At 39.1% G+C, this 18,450-nt stretch overlaps 1 protein-coding gene and 1 long non-coding RNA gene across 9 annotated transcripts in view; one reads left to right on the forward strand and one right to left on the reverse strand.

Moving 5' to 3' along the window:
- KCNIP4 (potassium voltage-gated channel interacting protein 4) overlaps window positions 1-18,450 on the forward strand; it is a 1,061,619-nt gene that overhangs the window by 858,302 nt on the left and 184,867 nt on the right. The gene's annotated exons all lie outside the window — the stretch shown is intronic.
- Window positions 6,017-14,540, reverse strand: LOC139044995 (uncharacterized). The gene is made up of 4 exons (XR_011502485.1): window positions 14,403-14,540; window positions 7,886-8,024; window positions 7,525-7,618; window positions 6,017-6,143 (listed from the first exon to the last, which is right to left on the reverse strand). It is a non-coding gene; the product is annotated as an uncharacterized lncRNA (long non-coding RNA).

Below are 18,450 nucleotides of genomic sequence, written 5' to 3' on the forward strand. Positions count from 1 at the left end.
AGGTTTTGTAGATGTCACGTTGGATTTGCCTTCTCTTGAGGAGGAAGTTCACTGGCTGTTAGGAACCCTGCCTACCACATGGTCTGGACCCTTCAGTCTGGTGAATTCACATAGGTTTTTCTACAATACTTCCATTAGGACATTTTCCTATAAATGCTTATTGAGAAAGGTTACTAAGGAAACCAGAGGCCCAGATAGTAGCAATTTGTGCTAAGGTTAACAAAGTGTTCAAATGTAATTCTTGCCTGGCTCACAGATTTGACTCCTAATTTTCTCAGAATATGGAGTTGAGACAGATTTTACAAGTATTCTCTCAAGAGGGTCACCAGTCAAACTCCTGCCTCCCTTCTTTCACCCCAGGCAGGCTGCACGTCAGAAGGGATTTGAGGCTGGAAATCAGAGAATGCTGTAAGAATTGAGAATAGCCAGCAACGTCTCCTATAAGATATGCAAATCAAAACATTGCTTTTAGATAATTCTGTATTTTCTGTTTGATGGTTAAATTATAGTTATTGAGGTTATTGATATAAGTGCTATTATTGTACTTACAGCAACTATAATAGTATCCCAGAGGGCTTCCGCATGCATCTCGTTATTTGCCTCCATAATGCTTTATGGCAGGAAAGCAGATCATTAACCCATATCTGAAGGTCATGGGCATGCTCCAGGTCGTGTGGCTTGTTAGTGAGGAGGCTACTGACCCAGCAGCAGGACACGGGGTTTGAATCCAGACAAACCTAATCTCTCTCTTCCTCTCTCTCCCTTCTGTCCTTACCTCTGTCTGTCTGCCTCTCTCCCTCTCTCTCTTTTTCTCTTTCTCTTCCTTTCTTTTAAAAATTGGAACACTGCTAATAAACATAATACATACATCAGAATTTTTGTGTGCCTTAGGTGAACTTTAATGTATTTAAAAATGCTTTTTATATTATAGATGCTATGCAAGTGTTAGTAATCATTTATGTTATTCTTACTTTTGTTAGGTGCTTGTTTCACCATATTATTCTACTCAGTTCTAGCAAAAAACTGTCTTAAGCAACTTATAAATTGATGTGCGGTGGTCACTATTTTTTTTGTCAGGGTTTATGTTTTTCTTCTTGCTTTGGCTGCTAGGAAGCTTAATGTCAAATTTAAAACCCATATTGACTAATTGCCTATTGACTAAAAGCATTATAATATGTTTCTTTAACCAGGTTTTATTTTGTTTTAGTTTTTGTCTTGTCACTCATTTTTTAGATCTATTGTTTTATTCTTCTGCAGTGAATACATTTTTTAACATCATCTCAAATGAGGTTGGGAAAATTAACAAAAGAATAACTAGATAATAATAATGAAGTCATAGCAAACTTTAACAAAAAATGCTCTGAATTTTTATCTATCTGACTCTTTTCAGTGGGAAAAGTTTATTTGCTATTAAGTATAACAATTAAATAGTAGCAAACATTTATTGAATGCCTAGGTAATGGAAGGCACACTGGGGTTCACTGAGAAAGGAAAAGCAGATCCTTATCAAAAGGTTTACAATCAAATCTAGAAAATCATGCATAGACATGAAGTGTTAGATGTCTGAAGTTGGCAAGTATCAAGAATACACAAAGAGACATTGCACAGGGCTCGTCATTTAATAAACGAGCATTGCTGAGGATTAAAAATGTAAACCCATAGTTTATCTCCTTCATTCCATTCAAATTATAAGCACCTAAAGTCACACTTATTCTTCCCTTTTTCTCTCTGGTCAAGTTGGAAAAAGGAATAAATAAAGTTAGAATAAGAAGAAATGAGTGTCATCCCATAGATGTATGAATTTAGGTAATTTCTCCTTAATGGACCTCAGTTTCTGTATCTGTAAAATAGCATTAAGATCCCTAAAATTTCTTATCTCAGACTTTATCTGCTTATCTCAGAAGCAGCTTCAAGTCACCACTCTCTCATGTGTGATCAATTATATCTCCAAAAAAAATGATTTCACTTTATGCAAAAAGGTTGCAGAGTAGATGATAAGTAGATTTTTTTAATGTCTTGGATAACTAGTTATTTAAAGGGACATATTGGAAAATCATTTTATCAAGTGTAAAGAATGCTGGAGATGGAAACAACCTTGGCATTAATCAGGACTAATCCTCTTTTTCTACAGATGAGGACCTGGAGGCTCAGAGGCATTGGGGGCATTGTACAAAGTCAGACTCTTAGCTGCAGAGCTCATGGCTGAAGTCTTCCAATACTTATTGTGACTTCAGTGTCCATTCACAGAAATCTACTTTCCAGATAAGGAGGAAGTAGAAACCTATTCCACTAAGTTCTAGACAGACTATATATTAAAAGCTTTTTAGGGGCCAAAGGTTATATAGGTTAGGGTTCAATTATAGATAAGTGCATTCTATCAGATTGCAGAAGAAAGAACTTTATTACCTAGTATTAGGTGGCTTACAAACTAGCGGGAAGGGCTGGAGGAACAAAATCTAGGAGAGGTTTCTAGGAACAACTCCTAGCTCCCAGACTCACCCATTTCTGACGTGATTAGCACAGCTGACCACTGCAACATGAGAGCTCTGTATCCAGGAGCTGTGATCACAGATCCCGCTGCCTCTGCCTTAGCCCTGCCTCTCTTGTCTCTGCTCCAAATTTAGATGGAACTGAAATACAGAATGCTAGCTGCAAGGGAGTCTGGATTAGATGTATTTAACTTTCCAGTCTCCATAACAAAGGATCACTCTCAAGAAGGAGCTTGAAATTGATGTTAGGTGAAACAATGTAGACTATCTGCCAAGAATCCAAGAGGATGGTAAATAATGATTGGGGATGTGAGGAATGATATAAGACAGAGATGACAAAGTGATTTCATCTTGCCAGGCAGCTCTAGCTAATTGACTGCCAAAGAGATAGAATTGAGAAAAATTTGAGTGAGGCATCCGGCCAGCAGGATAAACCTGGTGACTGATTAGTGATGTCTGCCAGCAGTATGGGTATAAAGCAATCAGAGTTGTGTGAATACTACTTATATCCCGTAAGTCAATTGCCACTTACCAGCTTGGTTGGTAGATTATTCCATCATACCTTGTGGCACTCTTGATGTTGTTATTGCTTAATTGTTTAATTATATCTTGATTGACTTCTTAGCATCGTCATGATGCTCATGCCTTACTGAATAAAGCAAACTGTAAATTATTTGAAGATTTAATCATTTCTACACCCTGTACAGTACTTGATATACATTAAGTTAATATCTATTGATTTGGCTTTAAAATCTCAATCATCCTATCAAAAGACATTAATTCAGTGTTCAGTTTGCACAAAATAACATCATATGTCATGGCCTCAGGCTTAGTGGGATCAAGCTTTTAAGAGATCTCCCCAAGACTTCTTTATAAAAGAGCATATTTTTTCCATGCTTACAGAATCCTAAGAAGTGAATTTGTAGCAATTTAGAAGGTGTACTTGTTTATGGACCACGGACTCAGTTTATTACATTGAACCCATCAGATTTTTATGTTCTTGTCATCACTTTCTAACTTGAGTTCCTGTGTTCACTTGAGCTGATATTTCTTCTTAAAAATAGCTTTGCTCTGAGAGTATGCAGCCGTACATCACAAAGAATGGATGTGCCTAGAGCTTTGATGGGGGTGTTGATTTATGATTTCTACACAATGTTATCCTTAAATCCTGCATAGAAAGGCTGCCTGTTTCTTCAGAAAAACACAGGGAAGGGTTCCGTGTGACTATACTTGCTAACCTGCATGACCCACTCTCACTAGGGCAAAGACTGAATCATATTTCTAGGGGAAGAAGAATATGGGCTGACCCACTTTTGGCAATTGAAAATGATTCTCCTTTAACACTCTTCATGGAGAAGACCAATTTAGGGGAACATTAGTAAGGTTAGAACGAGCATGTGTGGCTGAGGAATGCAAAGATGGATTTGGTTAACGTCATCCATTCATTCAATAAATCACAGCATATTTATTATTATATACAATGTATTTATTATTAATTATGCACTGTGCTGGTGTTCCCGTGATATGGAAGGCTCTCAAGTTGCAAAGCGCAATAAATGAACTCTGTACAAAGCCATTATGAGGTTCCAGAGGAGACACAGTAGCCCTTGGGGTGGATGACAGAGGAAGAAAAGGAAACTCACACTTCACTGGCTGAATAGAAAGACTATTAAGTCAAACAGACAAAGATTCAAATTCACACTGTACCATTTAACAACTCTGTGGACCTTGGCAAGTTATACAAGTTCAAGGTCTTCATCCCTTAGGATTGTTGTAATATTAAAGCAATCATTAATTTTTTGGATCTGGTATAAAATTATTATGACAGATTAGTAATTCAAAAGTTGTATGAAGTCAGGTAAGGGGAGAAGTTATGCTTTCTATTATGAATCATTTCTAAATAGGAAAACAATCTCAATATTTCTGAATCTTATATGATTTCTTATAGCTTTTATTTTATTTTATTTTATTTTTGAGGAAGATTAGCCTTGAGCTAACTACTGCCAATCCTCCTCTCTTTGCTGAGGAAGACCAGCCCTGAGCTAATATCCGTGCCCAGCTTCCTTTATATGTAGGAAGCCCACCACAGTATGGCTTTGCCAAGCAGTGCCATGTCCACACCCGGGATCTGAACCGGCGAACCCTGGGCTGCCGAAGCAGAACGTGAGAACTTAACCACTGCACCACCGGGCCGGCCCCTCTTACAGCTTTTAAACCCATAGTTTTTGATTTAGGAAAATTTACTTCTTGTAAAGGTTTCTATTACTAGATAGTTAAATTCTATATTTTTGAAGGTAGTGGCTAGGGAAGAATAAATGTGGTAATAACTTTAGTGCTTTATACTGTGATAATTGAATTCTTAAATAATCACTGTCATTGTATTAAGGAGTTTTGAGATGATAATGAAAATATAATTCTAAATCTGAATAATAAAATTAAATGCCCTTTGCTCCTTGAATATTTGAATCGATGAAAATGCTTAGCCATAATCTCTCCTTTTTTTTTGGTGAATCACTATCATTTTGAGGAAGAAAAATGCCTTGAAATAGGTTATGATTAAAATACCATTATGGCTTAAAATACTTAAAACATTAATAGAGTATGGATTAAAATACTTAATCCCTTCTACTATGAAGTTTGTCATAGATAAATAACAAAAGGAGAAGTCACATTTTTCCTTTTTCTCTTATTAAGAAGTATTTGTAGTACAGCCAGATTTTTCATTAATAATCATTCATTTGTACCTTTTTATAAAGTGTCCGCTCTGTGCCAGACACCATGTCACCTATGGGAATGTGACAATAAGCAAAGCATATGTTTATTATTGTTGCTGGAGGAGAACCAAGTTTTCTCTTTATCAAATTTATCATATATTTTAAAAGGAGAAGGAAAAAAAGAAAGAAACCTAGGTCCCCTGAGTAAATACTTTTGGACTGCTCAGTTTCCAAACCCACTGTGCTATCTTCAACAACTTAAGTAAGCCCCAATCTTTCTCCTCTCATTTTCTTTCTTTCTTCCATCATAAAAGTAAATTTATTAACTCAGTAAAACACATTAATGCAGGTATACCACTCAAATGAATAGAATATGTTGTTAATCTGGTCTCAATTATATTGACACTTTACTACCTTTAAACAGAAGTAGATGATGCCTATTCAAAAAAGGTGTATGAGTGTGTTTATGGGGCAAAGGGGAGAGAGAGGGAGGAAGTATTTAGTCTTCTATTAGAAAGGAAACGACAGGACCAGAAGCTGCTAGTTCTCCTTTGAGATTTTTTTTAAAAAGATCATATGCTTAATCATTTCTAGATGATCAAAGGTTTCTCCTCAGTATTAACTTAATATTAATTCTAATCACATTTGTAAGGATTTTAGAAGAATTCATCTAACACTTCTACCAACAAGGATTTTGAAATAATTCATCTGATACTTTCAACCAAATTGATTCAAATATTTAGTATTTCTAAGATTAATTTTGGATTAGTCAGCTCAGGCTGCTGTAACAAAATACCATAGACTGGGTGGCTTAAACAACACACATTTATTTTCTCACAGTTCTAGAGGCTGGAAGTTCAAGATCAGAGTGCCAGCATGGTCAAGTTCTGGTGAGGGCTCTCTACATGGCTTGTAGATGGCTGCCTTCTCACTGGATCCTCTGTGCGTCCAAAGAGAAAGAAAGAGAGAGAGAGAGAGAGCTCTCTGGTGTCTCTTCTAAGGAGACTCTATTGGTTTAGGGCCCCATCCTTATGACCTAATTTAACCTTAATTACTTCCTTTGAGGCCCCATCTCCAAATACAGTCATACTGGGTGCTAGAGGGTTTTAACATGAGTTTTGGGGGGGACACAAACATTCAGTCCATAACAAATAGATCCCCATATCACTCTAGAATCATATTCCATAAAAGAGTGTGAATATTTTGAAATGGATAACAGAAAAAAAACTAGCAAAACCAACAGAGTGTTGTAGCAAAGCTATGCACCCTGCCTTTAATGTGAGTTTTCTCCTTGAGCATTCCAGCATCAAATTGGTTTGGAGAAGTCAAGTTGGTTTTGTAAGAGTCCTGGAGCAAAAGGCTATGATTGCATTAATAACTGCAGAATTTGATTTGGAGGCTATAATTTCATTGGCTTCAACATCGCATGACTCTCCACTGCTTAGAAAAGATATTCTGTGAACCTACAAAGGGGGAAAGGCTCTAATGGCATCACACCCGCCTGTACAGAGCATTGATTGCATCAACTTGGCATTAAATCGCCACCAGAAATCTAGTTAGATCTCTCCTCAGTGACTTGGGGATTTTGATTGCAGAACGGCTATGAGTGGAATGTTTTCCAATATCGAAAACAGCAATGGAGATTAAAAGGAACTCAGTCGTATTCATTCTAGCCAGGAAATATGATAGAATAAAAAATCCATAGCAAATGAATCAAATGAACCTTTTGGCAAGTTTTTCACTTTCTACTCAACATTATTACTCAAAGTCAAGAGAAAAGGCAAAAAGTAAGAAGATCAAGTAGCTAAGATAATAGATAGTTACACTGGCTAATGGCTCTAGATCTTGCAGGAAAAGAAGACATTTCCCTGGATATCTCTTTCCTCTACAGAGAAAGAATCAGCATTCCCATGGGTGGTCGATAAAATCTATCTCATCTAATAATCAAACCATGTGGGCAGAAAACCCAAATGGATGAACCCATAGTCAGCTCTCCCACAAGGAGTCTATTAGAATGACATTTAAGGGTATTGGAACTGTTTTTTAAACCAATGCAAGCAAAGTACTTTCCATTAGTAACTTTCCAGGTGCAACAAAAAAATATTGTGACTGGTGGCTTTAGTATTTACAAAGGACTTTTTTCAAAGTGTCTCAACCTCAGTCTCTCCCTCTCTTCCAAGCAGTCTGTATAATCACAGGCTCATTTTTCAGGATGGCTGTAAGGAATGGTAGGAAGAGAGCCACATTTATACAAAGATATGTGCTCAACACATCACTCCACCGAAAGCTGTGACCTGTGGGCAGTTATCGTCCCCTCGGACCTTCAGCTCCTACGGTACAGGCGGCTTGTGGGCATTCAGTGAGCTGAGGACACACTGCTTGAAATGTATTCTCTAAAGCCTCATATCTTTCTTCCTGTGAGAAAAAAGATCCAGTAAGCAAATTGGCACTAAGATATTAACACTTTATTTATTACCATTCTCAGAGATCTTACCATTATTTAAAATTTAAAAAAAACACAAAACTCAGGAGAAAACAAAATGAATCATCTCGAATAATGAAATTTCAAACAGCAGTGATGGTGATTCCACTCAAATAATATGCACTCACTTCTCCTTGGGGGACCCCCAGGCCTGTCTCCCAAAAGCCACATCCTGAACTGTGAGTTTAGTTAAAGATTACCAGGCAGAGAGGTGTTTCCAGTAGATTGGGACTCCTTTCCTTGGCAGCTGCCATGCTGCGGAGCGTAATGAAGATTCTCCCTCCAGCCAGGTAGGGTGGGTGGCATCCCCTTCTCCAGGATAGAAGAGTCCACTCAGAGCTAGCATGGAAGAGAGGAGCAGAGATGAGAGCTGAGCCCTGGGCCCTGCCAACTCCAGCCTGTTATTTGACTCGGGGAAACGCCCCCTTAATTAATTGAAAAATAAAGGTTATTGAAGGACCTTGCTCAATACTTATTGGATTTTACTTTTCTAGGCTTTTCAGCCTTCCAATATTACATTGAATCAAACTCTCTTTCACTTATGACCTGTTTCTCAGATAAGTTCAGACTTATCTAGTAACTTGGCAATATTGCAAATAAAGAAGGTCACAATTCTGGAGCAGGAAAGTGAACTGGCTGTTGCTTTTGGAATTCTTGTGTTGCCCCAGAAATGAGAGTGATTTGTCTTCATTTTCATTTTCATGTCTATCCTTCTTTAACACATAGTTTCATGGCCCTTGCTCCGTTTCTTCATTTGATCCTCACAACAACCCTGGAAAAGAGAAAAGTCTAGGGTTTATCATCGCATTGTTCCAAATGTGTAAACTGAGGCTCAGAGAGCTTGAGAAGGATGACTCTATCAGTCAGTGCTCAAATTGAAACTGGGAGCCAAGTTCACTGTGAGCAATTCCTACCAGGCTGAGCCTCTAAGGATCAAATCCAGGAGACTGCAGGTAGGGCTTCGATGAGGAACAAATCAGGCTATGAGGTGCTGCATGCAGTTACCCCAGTGTCTGGCGCACAATAAGTGCTCAGTACAAACTAACTGTTATGAATGTCATTGGTTGATTATTGTTATTGTTCTGATTATTTCTCCCCATCCAGGAGGGAACCAGAATAAAGTGAAGAGGCATCCTTGCCTTCTGAGGCTTCTCTATGTTGAAGCTGCTTTTATCATCAGCAATAACCATTTCTTAAGTTTCCACTGAGAGCAGAAGGCTAGGTACTGGAAGGATGAAATGAGAAAGGATCAGCCCAAGTCCTCAAGACACTATCCTCCAGCTGGGAGGGGTGACCAGTGAGAACTTAATGTCCAGGAATAGAACTCAGAGTAGCATGAGTTAGAGATGTTTGTGGGGACTTGATAACAGAGGACAGGGACTTTGAACCGGTCCCTCAATAATAAGGGCAATGGTAATTGAATGAAGTAGGGAAGAGATGCCAGGTACCTTGGAGAGGCTCAGAGAGGAGTCTGTGCGTGGTTCTCAGCATCATTTGTGGAAAGTGTTAAAAACACACATAGGCAGGCCCACCCTGAAGATTCTTATTCAATAAAGATGGATGGAATCCTAGTTTTACAGGTAACAAGTTCTGCAGTGCAACAAACCCAAGTTGTGGCCACAGGGGACCATTGATTGCTTTTGATTAGGTGTCTGGTACTAATTCATAGAGATGAATTGAACTTGATAAGAAAGTTAGTCAAATGCTCTACTCACAGAAACAGTAGCTGGCATATAAGAAGTGTTTAGTAAGCATCTTAAAGGAAGAATGTATGAAAGGTAGGAAGAAAAGTGAAGAAAGATGCCAGTATTCCCTTGCTTAAAGTCTAGCCTGCGCTGCTGCACTGAGATTCTGACATTGTAATTCCTGCGCTTGGGTAGATCACTAGTTGGATGGCAGTGATATTCTACTGCACTCACACTGATATCCACACGCCTGACCATGACCCAGAAGCCCTATCTGAACTAACTTAGGTCAACTTCTCCTGCCTTGCCTCTACCTTCATTGCTCACCACCCTTCTCTTTGTTCCTCAAAACTCCCAAGCTCCTTCTCACCTCGGAGTGCTGCCATTGCCTGGGAAGTTCTTTCTCCTCGTGTGCACACAGCCTCTTGTCTTTAAGGTCGCAGTTGAATTTTCATCTCAGAGGATCCACCCTGACCGTCCAGTCACAAGTAGAACCTCAGTCACTATGTCCCTCAAAGCACTTTTTGCAACCCCAAGTTGTTCTAGTCATTTGTTTGCTTCCATGTGTTTCCCTCTCTTCACCACCACCCCTGGACCATAAGATATCTAAGGATGGCATCCTTACTGGCCTTGTTCACGACTATGTCCAAAATACTTAGAACAATGTCTGCCACATAGAAATTTCTCAATAAATATTTCTTCAGGAAATCGATGGGTACTGTCAGCAGGACTCTCCTCCCCACCTTTGTCCTCTTCATCTTCTCCCAAACTTTTAATTTTCCTCTCTCTTTCTCTTTCTCCACAAAGCCACACTTGATTTGAGTGGCTCTCAGGAACTTAAAAAAAAAAGAAAGGCTGCCCACCTCTTTCTTGTAGTCTGTCCACCTGAGCCCATGCCCCCAGATCTGACACCGTCTGATATAAAGCCGCATGATCTCAGGCTGCCTTGACTCTGTGCCAGCAGAAACATGTCAGGGAGTCCCCAAGGGCCCATCCATTTTAGGAGCCCTTCTGAGATTTAGAGGAAAAAGAATTCTTTTTTTGGCAACTAGTCTGAGAATTAGGTTACGTTCTAAATTAAGTAGGGCAAAATTTGTCATATATGGCCCAGTTCGGTACCTAGAACTCACACGCGCACGTGCGTGTGGGCACACACACACACAATCTTTGAGGATTCAAGTTAGTTTGGCTTCATATAATGGCCTACACATTTGTTTGCACAAGGCTTTGATGTTGATAAAGTGCTTTTGCAGATATTATCATATTTTATACCTAAAGGAGGCAGGCATTGTGAGTATGCTCATTTTACTGATACGGAAATGAAAGCCCAGAGAGGTTCATGATAGCGTCAAAGGTCACACGGCTGAATTGGAATCCTGGAATCTAAACTGAATTTGGTTGTGGGATGTTCTAGCAAGTCACTTGATGGAGACTCAGTTTCCCTTCCTGGAAGATGAAGGGGTTGAACGATTTCCAAGGCAGTACTTCTTAGGGTTCTTGTTAAATTGCAGTCCTGAATCAGTAAGTGTGGATGGGGCCTGCTACTCTGCATTTTAACAAGTGTTAATAGGTTCCAGTGATTCCCAAGACGCTGATTCATGGACTACACTCCAGAGTGTGCATTAGAGCTAAACTGACTTTTGATGGGCTCAGTCCCCTAAGATTCATAGGCACGTGGTAGAATTGGAAAAGCATTGCTCTAATGAGCTACAGTTCCGAGGCTAAGGTTCCCCTCCCAGGTGCACCCCTACTTGGGCTGTGATTTTGCGGGAGGTCACTTAGACTGATTGAGCTGTTTCATGGGGATCTAGCTGTATCTGAGACAGGCAATACATAATTTAAGTTTAGTAAGGAAGGGGTATTTGGCAAACAGTGGCTTTAAAAACAGAATTTTGAGTTCCTCAAAAGTAAGTGTCATTTTTACATACGAGTAAGTGACTAGATATAGTGTCCATACCCTCCTGGCTCATCTTTATCTTGGTTTATCTTGGGATGAAAGCAGAGGAAGGGTTATCTGGCAGTAGATGAGTAGCCTGAGGCTTAGACAAGCTGCTGTTTTTCCTGGAGCCATGCAAAACCTGGGGATAGCACCTCAGCTGACTCGCAGCCTTCTTTGTCTCTGCCAGGATGAGTGCAGAGCATTGTCACTGTGGACAAGCCTCTATGGATTTGCGTTTGAGAAGAAAACATCTGGGCTGATAAAGATAAAATAAATGACTATATTTTAGTTTTTTTATCATTTGGTAAAGCACAAGCGGATTTTCCATTATGTCTTGTCAAGACCTGAATTCTCAGTCATTGAGGGATGTATAATCCCCTCTGATTGTCCACTAATCACAGGGAGTGAAATGGCCAAGGCTGCTGCCGAGGGAGAGGACAGTCCTTGGTTTATGGAAATGCAGTTGCAGTCACGTTCAAGGTGCGTCTTGTCCTCTGCAAGACCACAGCCTGGATACAAGTCATTCTCAGCAGAGACATGGAAATGTTTCTCTAGATGGCACAAGGTGGCCAGAGGGGCCCCTGCAGGGCCTCTGCAGCTGAGAAAGATGGAGAATGTTCAATGTAGGGCTGGGTTGGGGGCCATGGTGAGTCTGTGTATGCACAGGATAGAGCTGGATGCTGTACTTATGTTCACACATTTGATCATAACCACCTAATGAGTTAGGTATGGCTATTCCCCTTTTATAGAATGGGGAGGAGACAAAATCTCAGGTGAAGCAACTGGCCAGGCATCCTGTGATTACCTTGATTCACTTTCCTAATTTATTCCTTATTCTAGTTCTCAGAATCAACATTTTTATCCTTCTCTCTGGCACCTATACTCTTCCTAACACTCCCAAGAATATACCCCCTGCACATTTGATCCTAGACTGGGCTACTAATAAAAATCACCAATAATCTGAGAACTGAGGAAATAGTGCCTTGTTGAGTTTGTCCAGGACCTGCATGCCTAGCCCTTATTACAAAGCTGATCTTCTTTCTTGCAGAGTTGCAATGCTGCCCCTCTTTACTCCTGCAATGTCATTTAATGAGGGAAACACAGGGTATTAAATCAGAGACACCTGGGGTTCAAACGCCAGCTTTGCAGTTTATTAATTGTATGGCCATTAACAATTTGTTTTTCCTCTCTGAGCTCAGTTTTCTACTCCATAAAGTGGGGTTAATAATCCATCTATGGACCATTAGGGGGATTAAACGTAAAATGAGTGGAATATTCCCTGGCCCATAATGAGCACTGAGCTACATAATGAGCATGTAACAAAAAAAGCTGCAGTAGGCTGCAAATAAGTTGTAGCCAATTGCAGAGCAGGGATTTGAACCTCAGCTCTTACTCACTAACATATTGCTTCTGCCACAAATGGTAGCCTAGGCTATTTATAGATGCTCAGCATCCATAAGAAGAGACTAAAGCCTTGTAGGGTGTACATTGGTTGGCACGCACACTGCTGCTTTCTAAGAGCATTTGTAGCTGAGGCTCCACAGACCAATGTCTTGGCAGCCTCTTGTCTTCCGAAGAACAGAGACCAGCATAACAACACTGAATTTCTCACCAAATACATTTGGTTGGCTCTGACTTAAAGGAAATGCAATAGTGTGTCAGGATAAAATGATTGAATAAGTAATTATAAGTTTAATCCAAAAAATAAATGCAATACCTGTTTATACATTCTACATCTGTACTTTGAGATTTTACTATTTTCATAAATGTGTTTCTTAATCAAACCCATTGATCCTGACTCATAGTTGAAATCAACAACCTCAGGCAAAATGCATAAGGTCCTTAGAGAGAATGAAATAGCAGGGATTAGCTTTTATTATTGACCCACCATCACTTTGAACAAGTTATTTAACCCTCCCTAGCCTTAGTTTTGTTATCTGAGTTCTGCCTCATGGACGTGTGGCGGGGACCTCAGGAGATCATACACAGAAAGCATCTAGTGCTCAGCATGCTGTCAATAAAGAGTAAGCATTACAGTTACTTCTATGACTGTATTGGCCTTCGGAGTCCTCAGGGATGCAATATTGCATAGACTCTGGGGACTGGGTTAGTAATAGTTTTGACTAGCTGAAAGACTCTAGATGAGTTTCTTCAGTTTCATGAATCCCCGTTGTTCTTCCTGGAGGATGGAGGAAAATTCAACCTGTCTTACGTGTTGGTTGGGATGGGGAAATGAGATGGCATTTATTATGCGGCTTACCCAGCGCCCAGCACACGATTCTTAATTCTCTCCTCACTCACCTACGCAGTGAAGCAGTGGCCAAGGACTGCAGCAAGGGGAGGCAAGACAGGGACCACAGCCAAATGTGCTCGCCTCTCCCTGCAGGACTCTTGCCTGAGATATCCACATTTGCTCCCTCTGTTCAGTGAGATCTCTTCTTAAATATCAGCTCCTCAGAGAAACCTTAGCGGACCATCCGTTATTACTATAATGGCTGGTCAGGGAAATGACAATTTCCAAACACTACTTTCGTTCTTCATAGCACCTGTTACTACAGGACATCACGTTCCATTCTGATTTCCCTATTGCAAGTCTTCCCTGACTAGAATGTAACCTCCATGGGGCCAGGAACCTTACCTGTTTTGTTCACTGCCTTTCCTCAGAGTCTAGAGCAGAACTTGGCACAGAATAGGTCCCTTATACATACATTTTGTTATTGCTTCCAAATCTGCCTGGGGTCAGATCTGCCTAAACCAAAATAATTCCTGGCCTAGATCACTATAGAAATGGTAAAGTGTGAATATTTCAAATGAAGGATGAAAGGTCACTACAACATTTTTCTCATAGTTTAATGTACTGGACACATCGTAAAATATTTCTACCTCCCTCTCTGGAACATATATTCATTGCTGTTTTGTCAGTGAGCTCTGTTTCAAAACTAATAGCAATGGCATTTTAAATACAAGAATACATAACATTCTTTAAAATAGTTACCTTTTCTATGTGACATTTCATTGGATGTCTAATTAGCAGTAACATTTTGTTGTTTGCCATCTTAAACGTAACAGATCCATAAGCCTCAAAAAACTAACCTTGCTTAAATAATCAGTCTTCATAATGAGAGAATTTTTTTCTTTAAAAAGTCCTCTTCTTTTGTCCTTATTTCTCCATTCCTTTGGCACCAGAATATTCCATTTGCAACTTTCTGTCTGTGCTAGGCTCTCAAGAGTATCTCTCTTTTGTAACTTTTGCTTTGTGGCACTTTTTCTTTGGCCAATTAAGAAAAGTTCATCCAATTTCTACTTTCACACAGTCAAGGACAAAACTTTGGCAATAAGTCAAGCAAACCAGAAATAAATTCATTACAAAGACAGCAAAAAACAATTTCATATTATATCAGCTTTTATTTTATTTTACTGTGATCTTACTTTTGAGAAGCCCTGTTTTCATTATACGTGTGAATATGAATTAGAGAGCAAGCAAAAAGTTAAAATATTCAAGCATTTATTTAGTTATTTCAAGCTTTCCTATCTAGTTCTTGCATATCAACTCTAAATAGGGAAAAGGAAAATAAAATTATTATACTAGCTAGTTTAAAAACATTAGCTTATATAATCCTATAGAGTAGCACTGTTATTCCTACTTTAAAAGGAGATGAAATGAGGCCCAGAGTGGTTGAGAAACTTGCTCAATATTATCAAGTCATTAAATGCTTGGTATTGGACTCCAGTATGCTCATCTCCAAGCCTATGGTCTTTCCACAATTATGCTCTGCCTTCCTACAACAGGGATTCAGTCAATGTCTATTTTTTCTTCTAACGATTAGTCTTTGATGGAAGTGGGACAACATGGGCAAAGGTAGGTCAAAGACTGATGAAATAAATAATGATCAGAACAATCCTCTGGATGAATAGTAGTGGCCTGGATAAAATACTGGTTAAAAGGAAGTTTCAATTAGGTGATAATCAGAAATTATTTTCTAAGAAATTTGACTTTCCTAAGAAATGAGCAACAATCTGAATATCCTTTATACGAAATGACTACATAAGAAATTTATGCTGTTTCATATCCTAAATACTTAAAAATAAAGATCTGAAGAAAATACTTACCTCTTTGATTTTACCAATCTCTGAACATTAAAACTACCTCTTATCCCTGTTTTTCATGGGAAAAATAACAGCAAAAGTAAATCACCTCCTCAATTGTCAATTTAATTTTTTAAAATATTATTTTATGCCTGGCAGCCTGTAAGATACTGGGAGCACCTAGATGAATGAGATACAGACACTTCCCTTAAATTGCTCACAGGTTGTTGGGGAGAGAGTTATAAGAACAGATAATTACAAAATAGTTCAATGACAGCAATAACAATTGGTCATTTGAGTACTACTAGATATGGTATCTCATTCAACCTGGGAAGGACAAGGAGGCTTCCTAGAGGAGATGATAGTTGAGCTATGTTTTAATGGATGAATGAAAAATAGGTAACTGAAAGTAGGATCGGGAGGGCATTTCAGGTGGAGAACACTGTAAAACCAGGGGCACGTCATTGCGAAATAGTCGGTGAATGCAGGGATCTACATAAAGTGCAATCAGGCTGTTGTAAGAAAAAATTCTAGAAAGTGGAATGGCACAGTCATTTTTGCATCTTCATGGGGCTTTGCTTAGGGGTTTAGATATGAAGAGAATAAAACTAGAGATAGGGAGGAAAGTTAGGGTGCTATAGCAAGAGTTCAAACATTGATGAAAGCCTGAACCAGAGCAGTAGTCATTGGATGAGGTGTAAAGAGCAGATGTAGAGAGTAAGCAACAGATTCTATAAATATTTGAGCTAAAATTAGCAGCATTTTGTGATTAGTTGAAAGTGAGATTGAGGACGATCAAAGATGACTCCAGATTTGCAGTACATGTGACTGAGTGAGAGGATGGTATCCATAATTCAGATAAGAAGAAAAGATATGTATGCTATTTAGTAGAGAAGATTACAGGCTTCAATTTTACATCTAGCAGTGAGGGAAACGTGGGAAATCTAGGAGGATCTGCCTAGTGGGCTATTAGATAAACAAGTCTCAGCATGGAGATGGCAAAAAAGGACATAGAATTTGGAAGTGCTCATTCCAGGAAGTGTGTAGAATGAGGCCAAGGATGAAGTAATGCATTAAAATAATACTTAAGGGTGAGGAAGGATAAGAAGGATTGGTGACAAATTTAGAGTGAGATATCAGGAAATCTTAGGGATTCCAGAATTTCCACAGTGTCAAATGCAAGGGAAAAGTGCAATAAGTGACTTTAAAATGACTCATTTGAATTTGAAGAATAGGGGATAGTGGATGAGTGTGTTAAAAACAGTTTTGCTAGGGGACTAAAGGATGATATCATTTCTACCTGATCAAATAGTAAACGGGCAATGAGAAATTGGAGAAATAAGCATAAAATAATATTTCAACAAATTTCCACATGAAGATTAGGAGAAAAAGGTCGAAGTTCAGTTCTAGGGGCAGGGGTCATCAGAGGCATCATGTCTTTTGTTTGTTTAGGACTGGGCTAAGCCAAATGTTAGTAAAGACAGGCAATAGAAAGAATCTTCTACAAAATAAGAGGATATGGAAGGAGGATTTTGTTCCCTTGTTTTGGTTTGTTGCTATGATGAAATGTTGGTCCCAGAAATCTCAACGGTAAGAGTTTGATGGGGAGGCCAGTTGGAATACTTGATGAATCTGTGAGAGGTTCAGTCTGGACTGGAGTTTAGATGTGATTGTGTGATAAAAGAGCGGGAGGGGCTAGTTCTGTGCACAGTGACCAAGAACAGTGGGGACGAGAGACATAGTTGGAAAGGTCTGTCCATAAATATCGTATCTTGAAGCCTTGTCATTTTGTTGTCAGTTGATTGAGGACAGTAGCCATCACTGAACTGTGGCAAAGAATGATAAAACTTAAAAAGGATCAGTAGTGACCTTGGTTATTTAGTGGTGACCAACAAAGTGGTAGAAACACAGGCCAGATTGGATTTGGCTTCATGAATTATGACTAATCTCTGAGTCCACTGTTACGAAAAATAAACACATGAGCTTTCATTGTCTCCTCCTTGTCTTACTTCTCTTTAGTCAACACCAGCCTTTAAATGAGCTTGAACTTATACTGAAAAATGCACTGGTAAAATTTTTTGTATGAGAAAAACCTAGGGAAGATTCAGTGTAAGAACATCAAAAGCTCCATTTAACATTCAAGGTGACATTTGCATGTGCTCTGTCTCTTTGAAACTTAAAGACATTTATGTATGCGAAAGCCTGTTCATGCTTGGTTGGCTATTTCTTTTGTTGTGACTTGAAATTGAAAACCACTAAACAGGATCCAGTTACCTGTTCTAGCTTTTTAAAAATCTTCCTGTGGTATCTTTGAGAAAAAAAAATAGAATTATTTATCTTAAAAAACATCATAGTTAAGATTGAATTGAAGAAGAAACCTATAGCTTAACTTTATTAATTTTGATAAATTATTGTGGCCTAATTATTTATCTATGAAATACCATGAACTTGACAGACAGAAAGCTAGGCTATAAAGAGCAGAATCTCACTGTGTAAGTGGCAGTAGTCTCATCCAAGATAGGTCCTAACTTTTACTCTAAATCAGAACCATGTGAAAACTTTCTAAAGTCTTGTATATTGAAAAGGCTTTGGTACTCCCTTCTGACGTATTGAAAATCAATTCTAAATAAAATCAAGGCAAGAAAATTGAACGGCATTCGGATTTTCCTATAATGATTGCCTAAATGCTTTTTTTTCCCGGTTTCAAATATCAAATTTTTTCGAAAAACTATTTGGGGTCACCTTTTGCTAGTGCCCTAATCACGTGCTTATGAGTTGATCCAGCATTGAGTAAAGAACTTCCTTATAAGTCATGAAAGTGGCCACACACTCTAGGCAGGTGTTTCAGCACCGGCCAGCCCTTGCCCCCAAGAAAGCTTCCGCTCTCTTCTTTCATGGTGCCAAAGCTGTGCAGAAGAGTAGAGCAGACATGAAGAAAAGGACATCATTTTCTCTCAGCCAACAGATTAGTCCACTGCTATGCATGACTGAGATCATGCCCTGGACAGTGCTGAGGTCCTGGGGTAGCCACAGAGAAGGCTCACAGGGATAACTA

This window comes from Equus asinus, chromosome 3 (assembly GCF_041296235.1).
Source record: "Equus asinus isolate D_3611 breed Donkey chromosome 3, EquAss-T2T_v2, whole genome shotgun sequence".
NCBI lineage: Eukaryota > Metazoa > Chordata > Mammalia > Perissodactyla > Equidae > Equus > Equus asinus.